Source organism: Lissotriton vulgaris, chromosome 3_1, assembly GCF_964263255.1.
Source record: "Lissotriton vulgaris chromosome 3_1, aLisVul1.2, whole genome shotgun sequence".
In the NCBI taxonomy this organism is placed as follows: Eukaryota; Metazoa; Chordata; class Amphibia; order Caudata; family Salamandridae; genus Lissotriton; species Lissotriton vulgaris.
Genome location: NC_141689.1, coordinates 1,035,840,914 through 1,035,866,276, shown reverse-complemented (window position 1 = coordinate 1,035,866,276; position 25,363 = coordinate 1,035,840,914). Strand labels below are relative to the sequence as shown.

Below are 25,363 nucleotides of genomic sequence, written 5' to 3'. Positions count from 1 at the left end.
ACCATTAAGCACAGAATCAAAGTTAAGGAGGGAGTAAGGCCTGTTAAGCATAAATTGAGAAATGTACGCTTTAGCATAAGGGAGGATCTGGAGAAAGAATTGGAATCGTTGTGCAGAAGGGGTATAATTGAACAAATAGACTCCTCGTTATGGCTGTCGCCATTGGTTGCAGCTGGCAAACATAATGAAGATTAAGAATTTGTGTTGACCTTCACTGTATCAACAACGAAATTTGGATTGATTCTCATCCTTCACCACACATTTCTGAATTATTGGCTGGGTTAAAAGAAGAAAAATGGTTTACAAAGTTCGTTTTGGCTTTGGCGTACCATCATATTGAGTTAGAGCCTGAATCTAGACATCTTACAGCATTTGTCTTCCCATTTGGAACCTATCAATATTGCTGAATACCTTTTTCATTGGCTTCGGCAGCTTCCGTCTTTCAGAGAGCATTGTGCAATATGCCTAAAGGCCTTCAAGGTTTGTCTCTTTTCAAGATGATGTATTGCTCTATGCATCAGAGAATCTCATGACAAGATCCTAGGTGAGTTGTTGTAAAGGTTCCAACTCCATGGTGGGTGCTTAGTGCTTAAGAGAGACAAATGTATGTTTTAAAGTGACAAAATATAAAATTCTGGCCATTTTAGATCCATCCAGGGAAATGAACTAAAGGCTAATTTGGTCAAGGGTATTACACAGCCTAAACCTCCTGGAGATAAAGCAGGGCTTAAATCATTTCTTACAACGTGATTCTTTGTATGAATTTGATGTGTCTTTTATAATTTTAAGCTTACCTGTTTGATGCACTGATGTTTTTAGCAACTTTCGTTTCCTTGCTGCACCAATTATTTACTCTGCTCCTTGTTGGACCTTGGGGGGAATTGAGATTACTTTAGATAGCACATTTCACAGCTCATCCCTGCACGAGGCAGTCATTTTTATGGTAGCACACTCTTTCAGCAGTACGCGCTCTAGCCTCCACGATTCGGCCCTCTATAAAATAGCAGGGAGCGGAAGCGCAGATGGTGCGCCGAAGGCACGCCAAAGGCAAGCCCATCTGTGCCCATCCACGTCTGTCCGGGGCTAGGGGCCACAACCCCTGGTTCTTTTATATTGAATAGACAAGTTTACTCTGCGCAAGAACTGCTGATATTGCGCCAGGTGCCCCTTCCCAACTGTAGTACCATTAGGATTGGGGAGGGTCTTCTTGACTGTTAGCACTGTGAGTTTAGACTCACTTCTTCTATTAAGCACAATGTGCATAACACAAGGCTTCAAAGTCCTACCCCGCTTAAAGAAAGCACAGTCCGATCCCTCCATTCCATCCAACTTCCGACCTATCTTGCTGCACCCCATTTTCTCAAAAATTCTACAGAAACACCTTAATGGACAGCCAGCCTCCTTTGGTAAAACCCAGAACTTTCTTCATACCTCTCAATCGGGTTTCAGAGCTGGTTTCTTTTCTGAACCCACTCCTTTGGGGGTAACAGAAATGTTAAGACATCATTTAGATGAAAGCAAAACTGCGGCACTCATCCTATTGGATCTTAGCGCCGCTTTCGATATGGTGTCTCATCATATACTGCTGCGAGCCCTACAGTCACTGGGCCTGGACAGAATGGCCTTGGAATGGTTTCGCTCCTTTCTCAGGGACGATGGCCAGTTCCAACTTCCATGCCTTTCCCTATGGAGTCCCACAGGTCTCAGCGTTGAGTCCTCTGTTATTTAAAATATATGTCTGCCCTCTAGCGGACGTGCTCGAAAGTGCGGGACTGTCTCTCTTTTTCCTATGCTGATGACACACAGATTGGGGTTTCCCTCTCTTCGTCACAATCTGCTCAAATTAAATGGAGATAAGATCAAAGTTATGATCTAAGGCAAAAGACATGATCTCTGAGGGCCTCAGCACTGGCCCCCTGAATTGGGAGCTCGGTCTGAGCCTGTGAATAGCGTTAGGAATCTGGGATTCATTATGGATGAATCTCTGGCGAGGAAACAACAAGTAGCCAAGGTGTCATCTACTTGGTTTGTAGTCCTGAAATGGTTAAAGAAGATTTTATGGCTGATTCCCCTCTCAGCACAAAGAACTGTGATCCAATCAATTGTAATTTCAAGACTGGATTACGGTAACGCCCTGTATCTGGGAGTGGATAAATTGACCATTCAGAGGCTGCAGTTTGTGCAAAACGCTGGAGCAAGGCTTCTTAATCGCCTACCTAAGTCTGCCTCTGTCTCTCTCTACCCTTGCCTGGCGCTGGGAAAACCCTTGGGGGTGCTGTGCGCCCTACACATTTAGGAATAATAATAATAACTTCTTGGCATGAGTGAACTCTACTTGCGGTTTACACAAAACTATGCAACCTGTTTAAGACCTTTGTCTTATATGTTAATGAGCGGTGTAACATTTGAATGGTATCCGTAGTGCCAACAAGTGTTTTGAGTCGATAAAAGAGCAATTGACTTCCTCAGAGGTATTGAAACATTATGACCCTGATTTAGAGTGCTTTGTGACACTGGTTGCCAGCAGCATGGGTTTGGGTGCTTTTGCTATCAAGTAACAGAGACCCAAGTACAAACTATTGGTTATGCTTCCCGAGCATTGACTGGTGCTGCGAAGCAATATTGGGTAATTGAGAAAGACATCTTGGCTTGCTGGTGGGCCATTGTGACATTTCAGACATATTTGTGGGGTAATCCTTTTATGACTCAGACAGATCATTAGCTGTTAGTTTACATATTGAGTGGAAAGAATGTTCAAGGATTTACACAGCACATGGCAAGACTCTCAACCAAATTGTTACAGTTTGATTTTGTCCCAGAATATATTCCAAGAGGGAAAAACGTTTGTGCAGATTATATTTCTCGATTTATGGAATGTGTGGAGGTGCAGGTGCAGTTAATTTGTGAGGTAGACATGGAACATTGCATTGTTGCATCCATTAATTTGCCACAGATGAGTGCTTTCTTAGAAGAAGACTTGTGCAAAGCATTAAAAGAAAATACTACACTAGGTGTGGTGATGGAATATATAGAGTCAGGGTAGCCAAAAGAGAGGAATCTAGATTTTGACTTGAATACGTTTGTCAAAGAATTGTCTGTTGAGGATGGTATGTTACTGAGGGCTGACAAATTTGCTTCACCTTGCTCGTTGTGGAATTCGATCATTGTTTAACCCCTCCCCTGCTGATGACGGAACCGCTCCGTCATCAGCTACGGTTGGGCTGTGCTGATGACGGAGCGGTTCCGTCATGGCCCGGCCGCCGCGCCTGCGCAGCGCTGATTTCGCGCCTGCGCGGCAGTTTTAATGAGCGGGGCGGGTCATGACGGAACCGCTCCGTCACCAGCACAGCTCAACCGCGGCTGGTGACGGAGCGGTTCTGTCACCAGCATGCGGCCGCCGAGCGGCCGCCCCGCCCACTTAGCGCTGCGGCGGAATAGCCGCCGCAGCGAAAGGGATAAGCTCATGAAGGTCACTTGGGTCCTACAATGAGTACAAGACGTGTAGGGTTGTCCTTTTGGTGGCATTCCATGGGCAGGGAAATTGATCAAGTGGTGAAAGATTGTGCTATTTGCTCTAGTTGTAATAAGTCCATCAAGATAAGATTTCCACTATTGTGTCCTGTTGAATTACTGACAGTGCCATTGGTGAAAGTTGGCATAGATATTGTGGGTTCTTTTAATTCCCTAGCTAATAATTCATGGTTTGCCCTGGTTTTGATTAATTATTACAGCAAATGGCCAGGGTTTACATTTGCAAATAAAGTTTTATTTAAAATTGTTGGGAATTTCAAGTGAGAAGTTTTCCTCAAAGAAGTTTTTCCTGCTACATTGCTATTGGACAATGGCACTCAGTTTGTGTCTAGAGAAGCAGAGTTGTTCTTCCAAGCTAGCGGCATAAAACATATTAAAAGGTTCTTATATCTTCCCCACACCAATGGTTTAGTTGAAAGGATGAACAAAGTGTTGGGCTAATTTATCCAATTGGCTATAGCTAACAAGTATGTAGTGGTGAATGTTGTGAAGTCGATTTTGTGGTTTTTTAAGCACCACTCGGTATTCATCTACTGGAGTTTCAGCTTTCGAGTTGCTACATGGGCGAATAGCCACTGCTTGTTTTTGTCCTGCATGGATGAACAAGTGGGTAAAGGTGAATAAAAGTAATTGGTTAAAGAGTGTATCAGAAAGTGAGTTGAGAAAGCTCAGGAGAACAAAAAATGTACTATTATGAAAGAAAAAGAGTAAAGGAAACAATTTACACAGTAGGAGAGATGGTTTGTGTGGTTAAACCTGTACATGTTAAGAAAGGTGGATCAAAGTTTTGTTCAGCCATCAAAATTCTGGAAGTTAGGGAAAACAGTGATAAAAAGTAGAGGATGGACAGTGGTGGGATAGTGAATGTGTGGTGAAAGAGAGAGAGAGAGAGAGAAGGAGCTGCAGTTGAGAGAGTTGTAGAAGAACTTTTGTTGGGACAATGATGGTATGTCCAGTGTAAAGTCATCATGTGAAGAGTGAGCTTGGGTCTTGGGTCATGTGTGAAAGGCAGCGGTTTGTTGCAGACAATACCCCATAGTTTTGGAGTTTAATATTGTTTATTCCTATTTTGCTTATCTTATAATATTGTTGGTGGTTTTGTTGTCTTCCTTTGTTTAGAGTTTTAACGGGACCTTGTTATTAGTCATTCTGTTTGATTTAGATCTCTACTTTGAATACAGCATATTTGCTTTTATAGTTGGGATCTTTCTTGTATTTACAAATGGGAAAGGGCATGCAGTATTTATGTACTGTGTTTGCTGTTCAGGTTTCCATGTGGAATGATGCATCAAAAGACTGGACAGTTGGTAAAGGACCTGTGTGCCACCAGCAGCTCGCCAGTTTGTATCCTGAATGAACTCACCTGTTTTATTCACCTGGAGTTCTTGGAGTTTGTAGAGTTACGACATCAAGCATGTTAAGATGAGGGCTCTCATCAGTTCAACTCTGAGGGCTCTCATCAGTTCACCTCTGTGACTGATGTGTAGAACTGGGATGGTTTTTCAGATGGGAGAGAGCTGCATGTGTTCACCCTTTGCTGAATTGTTGACTTATAGTACAAAGGAGAGGCTGGCATCACGGTGTATGGAGGGCTCTAAAGCAAGAAGCAGCCTGGTAACTAGGATCTTAAGATTGCCACCCTTCATGCACAACAAGCTTTTCTGTTTCCAGTGAAACAAGTTCTCCAGACACCAAGTGATTTTTGGTTGGGTTGACTGGCCCTCTTCGTAGTGGAAGTGATTTTGTGTGTCATCACCACACATTTGAAGATGATCTTGTAAACCTGAGGATCTGCGCCAGGGGGGTACACAGACAAAATATCGAGTTTTAAATTTCGATATACAATTATATCGAAGTTTAAATATCGATGGGACAAAATATCGAAGGTAAGTAATATCGACAGTCTTAATATCGATATTAGTATGATATCAGTAATATCGAAGTTTTAAATATCGATGTCAATAATATCGAAATAAATAACTTCGATGTTACTAATATCAATTTGTAAATACATTTAGTGTATATTATATTGTATTTATTATGTTTTATTATTTATTTTTAATGTAATTTAATTAAATATTGTCTTTTACTACTGTAGCGGGTTGTGGGTTTATAGGGGAATAAGGTGGGAAGTAATTTAATTATGTTAAATTAATTATGAATTAGTAGGAATTATTAATTAATTAATTGAGAATTAATTTTTAATTAATTTTAATTAATTGATTAATTGATAAATATGTTCTGTAGCGGGTTATGGGTTTATAGGGGAATAGGGTGGGAAGTAATTTAATAATAATTAATTAATTAATATATGTTTGTAAATATTTTAATTAATAATTAATTGGTAATTAATTTATATTAATTAGTTAATTAATTAATATAATTTTGTACATATTTTTAATTATTAATTAGTTGGTAATTAATTAATAATAATTAGTTAATTACATTAATTAGAGTAATTTTTTTATATATAATTTTTTGTTATTCTTAATTAATTAATTGGGAAAAAAATAATATTAATTATTAAATTAAATTAATTACAGCTAATGTGCTAATATATTTACTTTATTGTTATTGTTAATTAATAATTAATTGGTAATTAAATAATATTAATTAATTTTGGGTAAAGGAGTATTTTTAGGGTTCAGGGTCAGTTTTCAGTTTTTGGGTAAAGGGGTATTTTTAGGGTTCAGGGTCAGTTTTCAGTTCTTGGGTAAAGGGGTATTTTTAGGGTTCAGGGTCAGTTTTCAGTTTTTGGGTAAAGGGGTATTTTTAGGGTTCAGGGTCAGTTTTCAGTTTTTGGGTAAAGGGGTATTTTTAGGGTTCAGGGTCAGTTTTCAGTTTTTGGGTAAAGGGGTATTTTTAGGGTTCAGAGTCAGTTTTCAGTTTTTGGGTAAAGAGGTATTTTTAGGGTTCAGGGTCAGTTTTGGGTTTTTGGGGTACAGGGATATTTTTAGGGTTCAGGGTCAGTTTTGGGTTTTTGGGGTACAGGAATATTTTTAGGGTTCAGGGTCAGTTTTGGGTTTTTGGGGTACAGGCGTACAGGGTAAAAATAAAAATAATTTACATTAAATCAATTAAATGAAATTAAAAAAAAGAAAATTACATTAAATTATTAAGTGTTTTATTTATTTTAAACGTATATGTATAATTTTTAATTTTGTTTTAATATTTTTATTTAATATTTGTAAAACTATATGTATTTTAAAATAATTTTTACATTATTATTAATACATTTAAAAAAACGATATTTTTAATTTCGATATTTTTGTACTACGATATTATTTTTTCGATATTTTTGTACTTACCTTTATGAAGATATGACTCCGATATTTTTGATGTCGATATTTTTGTGCCGATATTTTTGTATTTCGATATTCTGTCTGTCGATATTATGTCAGACATTCCGCCAGGGGGCATAAATAAATACTGAAGAGAAGAAACAGGAGTGATAACTGAATTGAACTTTCCGATTGTGATTAGTGACAAATGATTGGACCTATTTCATAACAAATCATTGTTATGAAATGCCCTAGTCAAGTTCATTCCATCGAGGCAAGAAAGGCATTAGCTTTCATAAACCACCAATTTGTTTTAAATGAAAGGGCTGAAATAGAACCAGGGGCAAGATTTATGAAGGGCTTCTGTGGCACTTGTATCACACAAGGCAACTTAAGCTCTTCAGTCATATTTACCATGCCACGCAGAACCTCCTTGAAATAGTAATGCAAGGCAGCATAAATTGTTGCCTTGCGTTACTCTGCCCTGGGAAGGCGATCCATGGGTGGAGCGTGGGTGTTTCCATGCATGGTTTTTGCCGCATTCCCAAATTTACTAATACTAATAAACCTCGGAAAGTGTCAAAATGCTACGGCTTTCCAGGTGAGGTGTAATGAAGAGATGTTTATTTCACCTCGTTATTTCCTCTTTACACATGTGCTGTATTGTGCAGCACACATAGATTCATGAAAAAGCCTCAGACAATTGTTTTTGTGCAAGAAGGCAATGCTTCCTGCGCAAAAACAATACGGGCTGTAACGCAAGCACCCTAGCACAGTGGCGCATGGGTGTCTGCATTGATGCTTGGAAGCAAGTAGTGCACCAGCGCAAAGAAAGAGAAGGAGTGCACCATGTGTTTGTAGGTATTGCACATTCCTGCTCTCTCCATTTGGTTGTGCACTACATGTCCCACTGACACCCTTCATGTTTTTCTTTTTTTTAACAGAACACCCTTTTTAACTTCCTTCATGTTGGTGTGTTTTTCAAATACCTATTTATGTTTTATCTACAATAAACAATCAGTCAGTATTCACATATATTGCCATTTGAATTGAAACAGGATGGAAACTAGTTATTTTGATTTTTTTTCTCCAGCCTGTAAAGCTTTTGAAGCTAATGACATGGGGTCCAAGTCACAGACACACTGCTTAAAACTTCAGCAGGCCTTTCCCGTACGGATAGTGTGGCAGAAACACCACCTCCATCACCCCGCTGTGCAGCCTGATCAAGTGGTATTTTTGGCGGGAACTGCTTCAGGAGGTAAAAAAAGATAGAGGTAGACCTGCAATACCAGCTGAATCGGCTGGAACCTATTTGTTTCCTAAGAACAAGTCCCCAAAGCAAGGGTCCATTTTTTGAGAGATAAAAACATGACCAATGTCCTCGTAAATTAGGAGGTCCGTGTCTGCCAAGTATCACGCATTGGGTGTGACACTACCACATTTCAGTGTGGTGTTCCGCATCACCGCACTGAAATGGATTGTCACGCATTTTTAATCATGCCAGTCTGACACTGGCTACCCGGCGGTGCCAGCGCGCGCAGCTGGCACCTGTAGCATTCTGTGCGCTGGCTCTGCTGCTTCCCACAGACTTGCGTTGCCAGCAGTGCTCTGGCTCAGTAAGTTAATAGTTAAAGATCTGACTGCTTAGCTCCGGAGTCAAAGTGCTACAATGTTGCAATCTGCCTCTCCTGCTGCCTGGCTGCATTTAATTTCCTGTTGCGGCACGGCTTTCAGATGCCACTGACTTGCACTCTCATCAGACTCGGGCGGCCGGGGCCTGCCCTCAGCAGTGGTTGCTACTGGCAGCTGTGGCACCGTGGGGGGCCCCGGGATTGGATGTGACCTCGTGCCTCGTCACGTCCTGGAGGAGCCAAGAGGAAGTGAGGTAAGGTGGCAGGCAGGTTAGAGAAGCGGCTGGGGATTCAAGAGTCGGCGAGTCCTGGTAGTGGTGCGCTGCTGTCTGCCCAATAAAACCAGCGTTAGACCGGCGGGAGGTGGCCAGCATCGAGTAACTTGACTAGTCACTCACTTGACTTGACTCTTTCATGGCCGCTGGCCGCGGCGCATCTTCAGAGGCACCATAAACTTCGTGGTGATGATTGCTGCCTGCACAATATAAGAAGTGCGGCCCGCCGGGCGAGTCAGTCAGTTGCTGCTGGCAGAAGACTACATCATGCAGTGTGCTGAGCGGCCCCGTGGGTCCCAGTATGGCTTACGCCGTGGCCGCCGGACCGACTGAGACACAGAGACACATAGCAGTCTGTGTGAAGTTCATTAAGTAAGTGGTCTTTGGTCGAAGGCTGAGCACCAAGCAGAGCCGTGATACAGGTGTAGTAGGTTGTTGTCACACACAGCGCAGCGGTCAGTGCACACATCAATTTCACACACAATGATTTATTTCCTCAGATGCCCCTCTCGGTCTGCTCTCATCAGTTGTTACTTGTCACAGCGCGGAGCGCACTGCACACACTGCAGAGCTGATCATGATCTGATAATTTGAGATACAGTAAATCTGCCGGCATAGGGCAGCTCAGTGTTTCAGTGTTACAAGTGAAATGACTAGCAGGAAAATGAAATATGCATTTGGTTAAAATGCTATTCTGGCTAGAAAAGTAAAACATGACAGAACAAACATTGCAATTACTATGGTCTAAACTGCAAAGGTGGGTAAAAGTAAAGGACTGTGCCAGTACCTTTTTCTGGAATATAGAATAGTAAATGTACAAATCCTAATCCAAAAATGCATCACAGCGTGTGTGCCAGGACTGAGCACAATCTTTATCGCAGAGCTGGCTTGTCGTCTTCCTCAAAAGAAAGTGTTCTGAATGTGTCAGGTCAGTGAGACTATGCGATCAGCCTAGCTGTGACCTTAAGAGTACCTCCCACGCTCCGCTGTCTAATGCAGCCCTGCTTACAGCTCATGTGGTCAGCGTCAATCGAGTGAGTCTGCGAGTCACTCATCTGATTATAATAAATCTTGAACGTCTTCCAGACTGCGTGATCTATTTTCTGCAATTTTGGCTACAGTCTGATAAATGAGTTGTTTAGCAATTATTTCTTATGCTTTGAAGCAGTTAACTTAGTCTTTCTAGTTGCTCAAACTTGTGTAATTTCTGATATTTATGTTTCCCTCCTCTTCATTGCTTTATATTGCTCGTGAGCAAGTGTCACTAATAGTCGCTGAAATGACACGCATAATAACACCGTATTTAGGACAATGTCAAACACAGCAATCTGAAACCTTGGCAGCTATGGAGGTCTCTCCCAAAATGTGTGGGCCATTGTAAGACTTCTGTATGTTCACAGCTGCCAAGGTGGATGTGACCAACAACAACAGACCAAATGCCAGCAGGAATATCTGTTGCAAACATTCCTAATGATGACACAGGCTGCAGGGCACTTCACACATCTCATAGTGCTGATAGGTGTTGTGAGAGTGGTTTTCTGTTTGGATCGAAACGCATTTGCTGGCCGATGTCAGGATCATAGCACATTCGGAAGTCTTCATATGTTGCCAATTTTGAATATCGAATGAGTGTGAAGGTCAGTTCAGGAGAAGTGTTTAATGTATCTGCTTTTTGTGAAACTTATTCTGTCAAATGTATTGCCTTTGGTTGGATGAAGGACCGCTGGGCCAGCTCTGAGAGTTTTAATCGTTTTAGTGTGTGCTTTTTGCAACTAGGTGTGTAGTTGTGAGGACTTCACCATTCAGTTTCTTGTGCTGAAATGGCTATGGGTCTCCATGTTTTTTGGACTTTCCTTTGGGTTTCTTAGGGGAAAAACGTGAGGGGAAAGATTATCCCATGCAGAGAGGCTATTATTAGACAGAAAGCAAGAATGTTTTCGTTATATCTCATTTAGACCTACTTGAATGCACGCAGATCGTATCATTTTTCAAACTGTTTCAAAAATGCTCTGCAGAATGAACTGGCTGGTTCGAGTGAGTGGGAGTCTGCTTTGTTTGCCCCAGTGAGATATAAACAGGGAGGTTTCTAGGGAAAAACCTAACCGTTGTAGGACTACGGCAACCCATCGGAAACAAGCCATCAAGAGAAAGCTGCCAGAAATGAAGCTAAGCAGACCCCGCATGGGAACTCGTTTCCTAAACAAGTATTACTTGTATCTTCAAAGGGAGACATGACATAAAGTAGCTTTTCCACCATCCTGGCTCTAAATCCATACATATTCAGAGAAAAAATATTCTGCTTATTTGCCTTTTCGCGCTTGATGATGGAACTGCCTTCCATGTATAACCACGTGGTGGGGTCCAATCAGAAAAGGCTTGCAGCCATTTGAGAGAATCACCAGGGCCATTTTGTTTTCCCATGATCCACTAGGGTCGCTGATCCTGTCTGCCTGTTCAATAACTTGTCGCTATCGAGCTCTGTAAATGTGGAGGCACCTCGTCATAGCTTTCCTTCATGGTAGGAGTGTTCGAGCTCTTTAGCCTCTCCCTTTTAGTAGTTTCATGGGAGGCGATCTCGTCCCCTCCCTCTGCCTCCCCTGTTGTGTTCTAGTAGTCAACTCCTGAATGCATAATTGATAAATCAAAGAAATACTATTGGCTAGGCAGTCCCTCGAAAAATACTGTCAGTCATTCAATGCCTTGAAATGTGGCAAAGTTGTGTTACCATTTCCACATTTACATCTGAATTGTACAAGCTCCACTGCCACAGTGCAAATCCAAAGTGATATGACATTCATTCAATAGAAAGAATGTTATGGGTACACAGCTGGCTTCAGTGGGTAATATGTGAATCGTTGTGAAATCTTGGGACATATGAATTACGAACCAGTGCAAAAAATATAGGTGAAGTACAGGCGTAGTACCAGGTGTAGCAGATGCAGTGGCACCTAGGCCCAGAGCCCCGAGGGGTCTATAGAAGCCTGTCGAATGTTGTGTTTTACTACCGCAACAGCTGACACAGGGGACATTTTCCTTGGTCGCACCAGGGCCCATGGTATTCGTGCTACACTACTGAGGTGAAGAGGTCCGAAGTTTGTCTGAGGAGTCTACTGCTGGCGGATGCCGAACACCAAGGCTTTCTCATCTTGATTTCACCTAATATCTTTTTCTGTCACCACCCTACACTTCTATTCCTTTTATCTGATTCGTGTCGGAGCATGGTCATCCTGCTTTCTCCTGTTGTCAAAATGTATTTACGTTTCTCTTCCTCCTGTTGTCTTTCTCTCACTTGTTCTTGGCCAAAGTCTATTGATGAAAAATTAGCCTCAATCACCAAAAGTGATTGCCAGTGCCTACAATCCACAGCCATCTTCAAAGGTTAAGAAAGTACAGAATTGTGTAGTTGGGGGGTAACTAAGACTCTCTAGTTAAGTATACCAACACATAAATATGTATATGGTGGTACACATAACAAGAAGGTCCATAGTGCAACGGGAGACAAGCATCACTGTCTCTGTGGTGCACACCTTGGCTTTTATACAGCAATGGTAGTTCAGTGAAACACCTCTGCCCTATGTGATGTTATGTCAAATTCACTTATTTAGTGCAAATACACAAAGCTTTATGGTGCTGCCGAGGAAGAACAACATAACCTAGTATCAACCCAAATGTATAAAGAAGTAACTAAAAGGGCAATTAAAACCATTTATTATTAAAGGCATAATTGCAAGTTCTTCCTGATTTTGGGCATGCTGGTCTCTTTTTTGTAGGTAATATGGAAACCATTACATACTTTGGGAGCTTCCACCAAAAAGTAACATTAACTGTTGAGCAGATTCTTCAGGATACACTAAACAAAGTTGCCAGGCCAGAATTCCGAGGTGCTGTTGGCCCTGTAAATGTGGCCCAGGCCACCAGACTTCATATCTCTTTCTGCCACTCATAAAGTGGTGTCTTACAATGTCTAAGGGGAACATTTGTAGGATGTCATTTGTTGGGACAGAAATGTCTCCTGTATGGTAAGTGGGCATGTTCCCTAGAACTGAATGCCTGTTTGTGTTTCTCGGGTAAGTACAGAGGCCTCGGCCTGTTTCTGGCTCCGGAAAGATCCTGGACTTATCCTGTAAACTGGAGGGGTGCACCAAACGTACCCTCATCTGTTGACAATGGCTACTCCCCCTGTCAAGGATTTAGCACATAGTGCTTTGGTGGCAGCATACCGTGTTAAAAGAATTAATAGTTTGACCAGACCTTTTTTTCATTTGAGTCACTGGAATGGAGGCATACTGTCCCACTCATGTAAAGTTCTGCTTCGCTGTGCTCCTTCGTGTGGGCTAAGCATGTTGATGTGCCTAGTCTGCGTGCTACGTAGATGGTGTGTGTGAGTGAACCAAAGTGATGGAGGCCAGAGGGTTACATTTTCGACAACCCTGGCTTGGCCTTGGATGAGATGGAGATGAGGACTATGGCCCCAGAGAATACATGTGCTTTTCTAACATTGCTGTAGGTGGAGGGAGAGGACCTAGACTCTGAAGTGAGGGAAGAGGCAAAAGGATACCTTTAGATAGTCTATGAAGCCTTTTGTTAGCAAGGAGCTGTTAATTAGTGTTCCTGAACACTGACATTTTTTTCTGGATGGTAAGCGTGAGTAGTGAGCTGCAGACTCTGTTGTGAAAGGTGCGCCAAATGTTAGTTGAGGCCTGTACGACTATGTTTGTTTTTGCTTGATTCCTTCTTCAGTTGGACTGATGACTGCCAGATTGAGAAACCTCACACCTCTTTGTGCCTCTGTGGTGGGTGCTCTAGGATGGAGACAGGCATGCTCCGAGGAGCATCACTCTACCCAAAGGTTGTGCTTGGAGAATAGCCTGGAAAGGATGCTTGAAAGGAGACCCATCCAGAACGAGATCTTATTTCAGATAGTGGAGCCACAGTTTTTTCCTGCCAGGTGTGTAAAAAGAGTGGGACCCACTAGCCCACTTTGTGATTCCAGTTTTAAGTCCTTTACGGCACAGGAAGGGAGTGAGCTACAGGGTTCTCAGAGGGTCGGTGTGCACCCAGAGCTTGTGTTTGCTTAACAATCAGTCTCTGAGAGGTGAGGGGAAATAACCTGAATTCTGGACCTCTGGATGAAGAGGCTGTGTAACTTTCCTGAAACACCTAACCCTCTGAGGGTAGGAAGGAACCTGCACACCCTGCAGGAGGACAGACTGTATAGGAAGGAGTAAGATGCAGTACATTCCCAGTGGTTGCGGAGCACCCAGAAGAGCAGATTGTTGGAGAGTTCAGGTGCTTAATTTGAGCCGTGGTTTCTGATGCATGGCACCAGCACTTAATTGTCAACGCTGGGGCTTGTAACAGTCTGCCACATGGTGGCGCTCTCTGTTTAAATTCGAGATGAGCACAACAACAGATGTTTATTAATTCAATTTACATAAAAAATGACTATTGATTGTCACTCAAGCCATTCTTATCGCTTTGTGATCCTGGAATAAGCTGAATTCTCACACTTGTAGGAGTGTGATGATTGGTAAATGTGTTGGTACTGTTATGTGCAGTCTGCAATGCGTGGTGCAAGCAGCAGTGGCCTCCTTACGAGGGCCCTGAGACTTATTTTTTGTACAAATTCCGCAGTGCCATTTCCGGTTACGAACTCCAAACCATGACTTTGCTACTATGTGATTGCTGAATCTAGGTGTGGACTGTTTTTGCATGCTGTCATTCAGCCCATTTAAGGCCTGTATCTGCCTAAACTGGTCTGACTCATGTGGGACTGCAACTCCTGAAATTCTCGCATGCTTGAACATGGCTTAAACTACTGAAGTTGTAACCAGCTTATGTAGGACTGCAGCTTTCAAATTTGTGACCAGCATGTTTGAGTCTGCTAATGTCAAATGTCTCAGTGCTCTATTGGGGGCTTTATAGTCCTACCGGGCCCCATGAGGGCTCCAACTTTCAACTTATGAGGCCCAAGAGACGGCACTCAACACCCGACCCAGGTGGAACCACCCCCATCTCAGGACTGCTGCTTCCTATATCTGCATCACTGAATTAGCACTGGAGTGCAACCTAGCACCTGAGGCAAGAAGTGATCCTGTGCTGCCTGGTAGCATGCTGCTGCTACTCGAAGTGAGCAAGCATACTCCAAAGTACTGGGAAGCCAAAGAGAGGACTGCATCATTCATAAATGGGTAAGAGACTGAGGGCAGACTGCTACATCAACCACTGCTTGAACTTCCACCAACCGTCAAGAAGATTACACTCTGCCACCCTAGCACTTGTTCACACTCTTCGCATCTGTTGAAACAGAAGTGAAGAACGCTCCTTCTCCCGCACTAAAGCAAAGACCTGGGACCTCATTTATGAGGCAGTGCGTCACTTTTACGCCGCCGGTGCGTCACTTTTTGTGATGCACCAGTGGCGTAAAAAGTGCGCCTTGTTGCGTCATATTTACAAAGTGAAGCATCTAGGTAGATGCGTCACTTTGTAAACCCCTGCACCACATTATACCTGCGCCAGGTATAATGTATGCAAGGGGGGGAGTATTGACGCAAGGGTCGTAGAAGTGATGCAGTGAAATCTATGAGATTTCACTGCGTCACTTTTAGGAAACCGTTACGTCGAAATTCTGCGCCTGCCTCACAGCAGGCGTAAGACTGATGCAGGCCCTTTCACATGGGGCTCGCCCCATGTGAAAGGACTCATTGCTGGAGTTGCGTCACTTTTGTGACACACTCCGGCAATGCGTATCTGTAACTCCTTGCGACATGATGCGTCATACATTAAATATGACGCATCAGGAATGTCGCAAGTAGTGCGCACTGAGAAGTGGCGCATCGCTGCTTTCACACAGCGATGCGTCATTTCTCATAAATGAGGCCCCAGGAACGGCCTTCTTATGCAACTCCGGACCATCACCTCACTTCCATAATTCTGTAAGTCCCTCAAGACCTGGCAGTTCGAATGAGACTCTAGGACCTGCAAGCACCTGGATACCCTTTCCTGTGATTAGCTGCGTTTTAATAATCATATCATTAACGTGACAGATACCCGTCTGCCTAGTACATTATATCCTAACGAACTTGTAATAAGGCAGATAGAATATCTTCCACGTTTGTGACTGCGTTAGTTCCAGTCAGCCAAACTCTAAATTGGGCCCGAAGAATGAGCACACATACTGTTTGGGGGTGAAGGAACTGCACCTGTGCTAAATTCACGCTACTCCAGTGTTCCACTAAAGACAGAGGGGACCACCGAGAGCTGGGGGGAAACCCGGAGGAGGCAGCGAGAGAGCGGGGTGAGCACAGCACCTGGGAAAGTAGCCCTGGGACTCTGACTTGCTTTTGTTACTAGTAATGTGTAGTACAGTCATGTAAATAAAGCACTTTCTTTCTTGAAAAGGTTATCACTGGGCTAAATATTTACTTATTGGTCTTATTGTTGAGCTCTGAGGCCGGGCGCCCCAGACTACCTCCCTGCTCCCTATGACTGCTCGACCTACCTATCCTGAGATTTAAATATGGAAAGGATCGTACTTTGGAGCAGTTTGCAGCGCCCTGCTATGACAGACCCTAGGACATTAAAAGCAAAAAAGAAAGAAACCCTGGACTGTGGACCAGTAGGCTCTGTTTGCCCCATGCCCCCCTCCCCCCCCCACCATGAACAGGGTCTGATTACTTCATTGGAGGCAGTGGGAAAGGTATATCTTCTGTAGAAGTGTTGGATCTGATGACTGGTGTTGTAGTGCCCGTTTGGAATGTTGTAGTTTTCGCTAGGATAAAGTGCCCTCAGCCAATCCGCGATGATAAGGCTAGAATAAGTCAGGCTGAGGTGTAGGCCCTCTGTGACTTTTACAGCTGACAGGGGCATGTTCTTTTATCCATAAGCACCTGGTTATTTCTTTAATAATACAGTTTGACTTGATGCAGTGGAAACAAGTAAATTTTTAGGTGCGTTATGATACACAGCTGTTAATGACTGTGCTTCTATACTAGCTCATTACACTTCCAACTTTAACGTTTGTAAGCTCACTGCACTATTTTTAGATATTTTCTTGCTGTAGCTTTTCTCCAATGTAATCATCTTGCACTTACAAAATTCTGTCTTTGTGTGGCCTTGTTTTTGAGAACTAAACTGGTTAAAGAACGGGTGATGACGCACGTCCTCCAAATATTTTGCTGAACCTCCTCGTTACTCTGATTCAAAGTAAATACACTCGAGTGAAGTCATGTTTCAGTTGTGCGGTGCTGGAGACACACTCAGTAATAGTCACTAAAAAATGTACAGTTACTGTCATACTGGGGAACAGCGTTTATTACGCAACTTTTACAACGCAGTACCTTTACGACGCAACCATTACAACGCAAGTCATTACAACGACTTGCGCTGGGGGGCGCTCTAGGATAGGGAATAGTTTTAATTTACTATCCAACACCTTCCCTACTATCCACGGGGACTGGAGTTGGAATAGTAAATTCAACTATTCACTATCCAGCGCCCCCCAACGCAAGTCGTTGTAACAACTTGCGTTGTAAAAGTTGCGTCATAAAGGCATGTGTTGTAAAAGCATGCGTTGTAACGACGTACATCCGTCATACTCAGATGTGTGCACAGACTCCGATAGCCCCACACCATCTCACAAGCGGTCTTACTTTCCACCGTGTCCTCAAAGCACACTTACGTTCGCCCACAGGTGGCTCATTACAAGCTGGTCAGAATGGCTCAGAATGGTAAGATGCACCCTGCATGTAAATAAGACCCCCTTTCACATATTACTCTGCGTCAAAGGGGCGTTCCATGGGTGTTCCCCCACACAACGTCCATGGAACCTGACGCATTCACAGATTTAGACGGTTTTGGGGGTGACGTACAGGAGGCACAATGAGGAGAAATACCATTATTCTTCTCAATTTTTCATTTTCTATGTGTACTGCAGTCTGCAGCACACATAGAAAGAGGAAAACCACTCTCATGATTGTTTTTGTGCAGGAAGGTGCCCCTTTCTGCACAAAAACAATCACCCTACAATGCAGACACCCTTGCACCATGGCACAGGGGTGCCTGCGTTGGCGCATGGCAGCCCATTGTGCACCCACGCAGGGGAAAAGGACAGGAATCTTGCAGTTATGGTGCATTCCTGCCCTTTTCTTTTAACACACAGCAGCACAGCAAGGAGGCTTGCTTTGCGCGTCAAAATGCTGTAAATGAGGCTTTCAATTTCTCCTCTGAATCGTAAAAAAACATCTTCGATATTACAAGGAGACGCAGTGTTTATATCACATGACAGGGACGTAGCTATCAATAGTGGAACAGGTACAGTAGCACCGGGTCTCATAGATGTTAGGGGCTTCTACATCTTAAGTATGATTTTTTTTATTGACAGAAGAGTGAAGAAGGTGGTCTTTTTTTTCTTTCTTTGCTATATGGTTCATGGCATCTTTGCTACACCATCGTCAGTCAAACATCTTCCTGCTGCAGAATTAAAACTTACGATCATGTGACCTTTTTCTAGAAGATTCTAATGCCTTCTCTCCGGGGAGACCTCTGCCCGAATTTCCCTGCCTTTTCTGTTCTTCAAAGTAAATTCACTTTGTAGACTTAACCCACACAGAGGGTACTGAAGGTATCTTTGGCAGCTGTTGTATGGATTAGGGATAACCTCTAAAAATAAGAAAGAAAGAAAGATAGATAGATTCACTTTATATGATAAATGAAGTTAAATAAATCCACCAGCTCAATGAATCCAGGTTGCATTCTTCTGGCTGTTGTGTTTTTTTTAATAGACAAAACGAAGTTTCTGCAACGGATGAGACAGTCATGAAGGAAAAATGTTAACACTAGAGATGGCCAGTTAATGAGAAAATAGGATGGGCTCGACCAGGGACAGGAGGAGGGAAGGACACTTGGATATGGAAAGGTAGAGTGGGTAGGGAATAACCTCCGGTCATTGTGATGATAATCAAGGCCAATAAAGCTAATATCGACATAAAGCAGAACTACATGTAGTTCGCTGCCTTATCAGGATGCAAAACACAAACTATGGGCACGCCTGAAATCTTCTTGGGAATTTTGGCACAAGGCTTTGTTTGCTCTGCATTTAGTGCAGCAAATGAGGCTGGTTGACTGTCAAGGCCAGGTGCCAGGTGGAAAACTGAAATCTTAAAGCCCCGTCTGCGCTTGACAGTCTTCTTTCTCCAAGGATTCTGGTTTGTTCTGAATTTTCTGCACTTTAGGGAACTTGGCTTCATCTCTGTCTGACACCTCAGTGCAATGTATTTTGGGAGCTGTAGGTTCTGGAAATGTTGTCTCTGCATATAGGATGAAAAAAGTAGATTTCAGTTCCCACAGTAGAGCTGAACAGCTAAGATGTGAATTCTTGCGGCATGGCATTTAGCATGGTTACAAGTGATTGTAGAGAAAAATGCATTAAAGTAAGCCTGTTCTGGAAAAACTTTCTCCTGGAACCTGTGTCCTCAAAAAAAGTCAAATGAAGAGCTTCTCCCAGATATGTCGAATCCAACCGGGCGGATGGATGCCTTTCTCGTAAACTTAATGCAGTTTGTTTCTTTCCAGGGTCACACAGCTTCCTTGTTTTTAATTTATTTACTATCTGCCCACCTTACCTCTCTACTCATTTTTATTCCTGTGCTGCAGTTGGTGCTGCCACCTTCTTCCTCAACTATGTTTTTTCATTTACTGTAGCACTTAGCCCTTTATGGCTAAAGTTGCCCAAATGTTTTGCTTCCCCCCTAGACCTGTTTAGGTAGAGCTGGAGAAAGCAATGCGAAGCATTGCATCCAGCGAAGTATCTAATGTCGTCCGCCTCCTGGGAATCTGAGACAGGGGTCGGGCACGCGCGGTGATTGGTGTCTGTGGACGCGCACGTCCAGGCCGGCGCTGTGCACATCTCCTGCCTCACATTCCCTGAAGTGCGCAAACACACACATACACACATGCACACACACACGCACGCCCCCCCCCCACACCCCACTCACAGGCTCACGCGCACACACACAGCCCCCCCTACCCCACCCACCGGGTCACACACGCACACACCGCCCCTCCCCACTGAGCAGGAGCGCCGTTGATTTCTGGAGAGAAGGCGGCAGGTCTTCTGTCTGTCTCTTTAACCAAAGGAGACAAGAGAAGAGACAGTGGTTCGCCCGTCACCCACCAACCCTCCAGCCTCTCTCCGCCGCTGCGCTGTTTCCTCTCTGACAGGGGGCGGAGGAGGAAGCACTACCAAAGACAGGGTGCGCGGCGAGGTCCTGCCCCTCTCCCCAGAGCCGCTCCGCCCCTCCCCCGCCTCACTGTGTCCATTCATTGTCGCGGGCTGAACCCCCAACTCGGCTCGCAGGGCTCCCGCAGGGAGGGCGGCGTGTGTGTAGATGCGTGAGGGAGCGGAGTCCGAGGGGAGCAGTCTGCCGCAGGGTCAACAGAGGCTGGAGTGGACGCGCCCCCCATGCTTCAGTCGCAGCCAAAACTAGCAGGTGCAGCTAGGAGGGAACCCCTGGTTGTGTTTGCAAGAGATGTTTGGGACCTTAGTATTTATGGAACTTTTTCTGGGCATCTTTGAAAAAAGTTACCAATCCTCAGACTTTGTTTTTGAAATCGTGTAATGACTTCGAAACAGGGTGGTGACAGTCAGCAACAGGTTTTCACGAACTGAAGTTGTACACCGTTCTGCAAGCATGAAGCACTGCCTTTTCTCCAATCTTGGAGGCCCAGATGGACCCAACCAGGTGAAGTCTCCAAGGCTGTAGGGGAAGGAGATAGCACAACAGTAACCTAACTACAATCAGGGACCGGGCCATCCACATCTGCCATCCCGCCCGAGTCTACCCCCTGTCTATACTGTACCCCATACCAGAGAGACAGGGTATCAAACTAGGTGGTTGTCAAAGAGGTCTAGTGATAACCAGAAGAAAGGGGGGCCCCCACCCAAAACAACCAAATATTAACTTACCCTCAAATAATGTATCCCACGAACAAAAAGGATATTCGGACGATAGCTAAAGAACGTGTCAAAGAAAGCTGCAAAAGCGAAAATAAAAAAGGAGACAAAAAGAAGAAGATAAACAGTGAGAAACTAAGGCAGTACCTTAGACAAAGGAAGATAGCGGGAAAGACGAATAACATACCTCAAAATAAATCTGATGCGGTGTCCGAAAAACCAGGGGGCCGATATTTAAACGTGCTCCCTCTGATGCAAAAAGGTGGATCCCGAGGGGCCGAAGTAGATGTACTCCCTCTGTAGATACGGGGACTGAACAGAAAAATAACGGAATCGTTGAAACGAACCCGGATAACTAAGACGTCCCCCAAACAACCACACAGCTACATGTTAATATAACGAGCCCAGGAAACACCATACCTGAGATCAAATAACAACGTCCTCAAGCGATAGCGATAACAACCGGCCAGGAGAAATAGTACACATACTCATGTGTTGGATTTATATTGTGTGGTCTTATCGTATATCTTTTTATATAAAATTTATACGCGTTTTTATCAAACTTGTGTGGAGTCTATTTGTGGTGTCATCATTGGGTTGCTGTGAGCGTTGTTGTAAATACTTTACACATTTGCCTTGAAGATAAGCCTGGCTGCTCATGCCAAGCTACCAAGGAGGTGAGCGAGGGCTATCTCAGAAGGTGTCCTTCCTTTCCCTGACGTGGAAACAAGGGTCCCTATTTGGCCTAAGGTACCTACCTCAGCCAAGCAGGGATCCTGGGTCTTACATTTACCCTAAATATTTCTATGCCCTTGTACTCCAACCCCTTCCTTATACACTTTTACCCCCACCCCTATCTGAACCCTAGTACCTCTACCCCCATATACAGTAACACCTAGACACTTGCCTATGCCCTAGTGCCCACAGACCTACTGATGCTCTAACTTCTCTACCCCAGCCAAGTTCTTCATACTTTTCCCCTATCATAGAGCCTTACACCTGCCTGTACCCTACTGCTTCTCCCTTTACCTACTACAAAGTGGAGATGGGCAAACAGGCAGATTAAGAGGGATCACATTTCATGGCACCAATTTACTCAGCATAGTGTGCCTGGGGTGGCTCTTGTGGATAGCTGGATAAAAATAGTCAGAAAAGTAGGAAGAAAATCCATTTGGCCCTTTTTCTCACCTTCCCCAGTGAAGAAGGAGATTACTTTCTGTAAACCCTCTCTGACCTGGGCTTACATGCTAGCAGATAGAATTACTACTTTCCCACACTAACCCATACTAACAGATTTCACATCTTTGTGTGTTGTAATACGGTAGATGAGATATCCCCACATTTGTGATAGAGTATCACTTCTGCCAAACTCTTAGCAAATTTCTCAGTAGAATAGATGTCTAAAAACACTTTCTTAGGTGAATAAGAGCGTCATGAAATCCCTTGTAAGTGTATTCCGTTCCTTGGCAGCAGCCAACAGTGTTTGCTTAGAGTGGATGTAAAATTGCAGCAGTGACTTCCAAATAGCAGCGGGTGCAGTGTCCTGCAGTCATCTACACTATCAAATGTCCTTAGGCAAGTCTCAACAGTAACTCATCCGGGAGTGTGCTACTATGAAGAATACTGAATGGCAAGATATTACATGAGAGTAAAGAATGCCAGTCACTGTCCTTACTAATGGAGATGGACAAAACAAGAGAGATAATTGAACAGGTTAAAAAAGGAAGGAGCATAATATCAAGAAACGGAGTTAAGATTATCGCCGTTTTAACAGCAGGAAACTGCCGCTAAAGCGTTGATAATGGGCTTGATAATATGCCCTTGTGAATTCCCGTAGAAGCCCATGTTTTGGTTTGGACATGGGCTTCTATTGGACTTCTCTACGGCATATTATCAAGCCCATCAGCGCCGCTTTAGCGGCAGTTTCCTGCCCTTAAAGCGGCGATAATCTTAACTCCGTTTCTTGATAATATGCCCTGAAATTTGGTGTTAGGTTACCTGGTGAAAAAGGGAAAAGGCAGAAAGAAAAATTGGATATGAAAAATGTAAGGTAACTCCAGAGAGGTGTGGCCTAGAATCTTCTCTTTTGGTAGGAGAGTGAGCTGTGTGTGGTGGTCGTTAACCAAGGCTCAGCACAGCTCACATGCTTGTGAGGTTGCAAAGAGCACAGTAGTGGCTCTGCAGTATGGTGCTGCCTTTTAGTCTTTGTAAGAAATGTTTTGTTTTGTGACACATATCTTTGACCCAGTGTGATGAAAAATCCCCTTTCATGGTTGAGGGTGGGAATTTGAAAGTAGGATGGCTTCTCCATGTTTCAGACATAGTGTAAACCCTTCGATTTACCTTCTTCTCCATCTCGCACAACACAAACATACTCCCATGGTGAGACTTACACATGTTTTGAGGCTTGTTTCTGTGTGGCAGAGATACTTTGTCCTCAGTAGCAGGTTATGGGTATGCAGACGCGGTGGACTGCCCTCTGTGTCTATGAAAATCAGTCCCTTTATTGGAGATTTAAAAAAACTGTCTAAGGAGTTTCTAAATCCTTAAAGGGCCCTACCCAGATCCCCAATCAGAGACAGCTAAAGCTGCATTAACTATATTGGGATTGTGGTAAGATACATACTGTCGGCCACTACCGATCGCCCAGGCTACATTTCAGTCCATCATTTTTCACCCACCATGCCACTCTAGTTAAAGCCTCACCTCATGCAGATATGTACTGACCCTGCTCCTCGTGGGAGTAGGCCGCCCAGAACTTTCAGATGAAGCCCCCTCCAGAAGGGACCACAAGCAAATCCAGACAGGTTTTGCCCGATGTGGGGCTCATCAGTAGAATGTAACTTGAGTCCTATTACACAGTGAGCATGCGATCCACGTCTTGCCATATCTGTCGCACTTAGAGCATGAACTACTACAGCAAAGTGAGGGATGGAATGCTTGAATTTATGCAAAGCTCATATTTGGCTATATCACATCTTAGGAGTGAAGACTTTGGCAGTGCCTGACCATCACTAAGTGGTGGATGGAGACTAACTTACTCAAACTTATTCTGACAAAAATGGAACTCCTGAGTGCAACCTCAGATGTTTCTGGTTGGATCAACGTTGCCTGGCTTTAGGGTATGGACTCACCACTGCATTCTACCAGTGTAGCTCATAATCTCGGCATCTATATTCCATTCAATTTACCTTTTGACATCCAGGTGGCAGGAGCTACTAAAACCTGCTTCACACAGTTGAAAATTCATCAAACAATACTTCTCTTGATTGATAGACTTCTACACATTCCTCATTCAGTTAAGGTTAGACTATTTATGTTCAATCTAATTAGCACCTTCAGAGAAGATTTTCTATCACATTCAGCCAGGCCCGGATGCTGCTACCTAGTTGCTCACCAGTCTCTTAAAACGTGACCACACTTCTCTGGTGCTCAGATCTGTTCGCCAGCTTTTCATTTATAGTACGGTCTGTTTCAAAGTTATGACACCTGAACATAAAACCATGCACCAAAAGATCCCTGCTTTTTCAGCTTGTTAACGTAAGTGATCTTCTCCTTATCAATCATTGTACTCTTACAACCAGTCTCTTCTTGTGATCACCAAACTGAATCTGCTACATATGACGATTGAGCCTTTTCATTCACGACAGTCAAAGTCAGGAATATTCTGCTCCATATTCTATGCAAGAACTCAGTTTGACGAGGTTTAGAGACCTGTTTTTAAAAGAAACCTCCCCTGTTAGCCTCTATTGCAGGTTGTAATTGTATTTATAAAGCAATTACTGCCCATGATGATACATTGAAGCACTTTATGCCAGGCAGTACGCTGCTCCGGAATCCCAGTGTGAGTGGTTAGTCCAGTATGGTTTCTCTTTTGCGTCCAAGCACACCATTCCATGCATTCACTCAAGTTTCTTTGTGGTGGTTTAAATATGAGTCATCTGAGATCATTAGTAGGGAGTATGTGACACAGGCACATCTCTGGTGAGATTAATAGATGAGCAAGAGGAGGTCATGTATTGTTACAATGCAAGGGTATGGCCTTCAGAAGAGCAGAGGTTGTGTTCTTGTAAATGAGTTGGGGCAGTTTACAAAGACATAATAATGGAGAATATGGCAAACATGCATATGACAGAGTGAATTGGGTTCAGAGAGAGAATGCATGCAGATGATGGAATGAAAGAAGGAGGAAATATTGGAAAAAAAGAGAGGCAACAGTAATAGGATTTTTGTAAAGGTCCTTTCTTCATGCCAGATGTAGGGAAAGAGATTTAGTTTTACAATAGTATGAGTAGTAATAGGATGCAAGACTGTAGAAAGAAAACAAAACATTAATTTTCATGCAAAGATAGTGCTATCTTAGGTATTTTTGATACACACTAGAATCAAGCAAACAGTATGTCCGCTACTAAGCGACTGTTAGACCACTGCTCCAGCCCAGTCAGCTGATGAGCTCAAGGGTTGCAAGCTAAAAGTGATGACTGGATGCATATGTGATGAAATATGGAGAGCTTTAGGAAGCGCTCTGAGGAAGCAGTAAACTCAAAACAAATCGCAGTGTAAGAAAATACATTGGTAACAAACATTGAAAATGCCGGAGCAGATGACATCTAATATTCATCTTAAAGTTGTCTCACAGTATTAAATACAAAAGCAAAGTGGGAGCCATTTGGATGTGTCTGGGCTGGGATG

The 25,363-nt window shown here is 43.5% G+C and overlaps 1 protein-coding gene and 1 long non-coding RNA gene across 2 annotated transcripts in view; both read left to right on the top strand.

Moving 5' to 3' along the window:
* The window catches only part of SYNPO2 (synaptopodin 2), a 788,878-nt gene that overhangs the window by 289,170 nt on the left and 474,345 nt on the right, over positions 1-25,363 (top strand). The gene's annotated exons all lie outside the window — the stretch shown is intronic.
* LOC147727357 (uncharacterized) lies at positions 1,081-8,180 on the top strand. Its single transcript, XR_015309324.1, has 3 exons — positions 1,081-3,166; positions 3,454-5,335; positions 6,945-8,180. It is a non-coding gene; the product is annotated as an uncharacterized LOC147727357 (long non-coding RNA).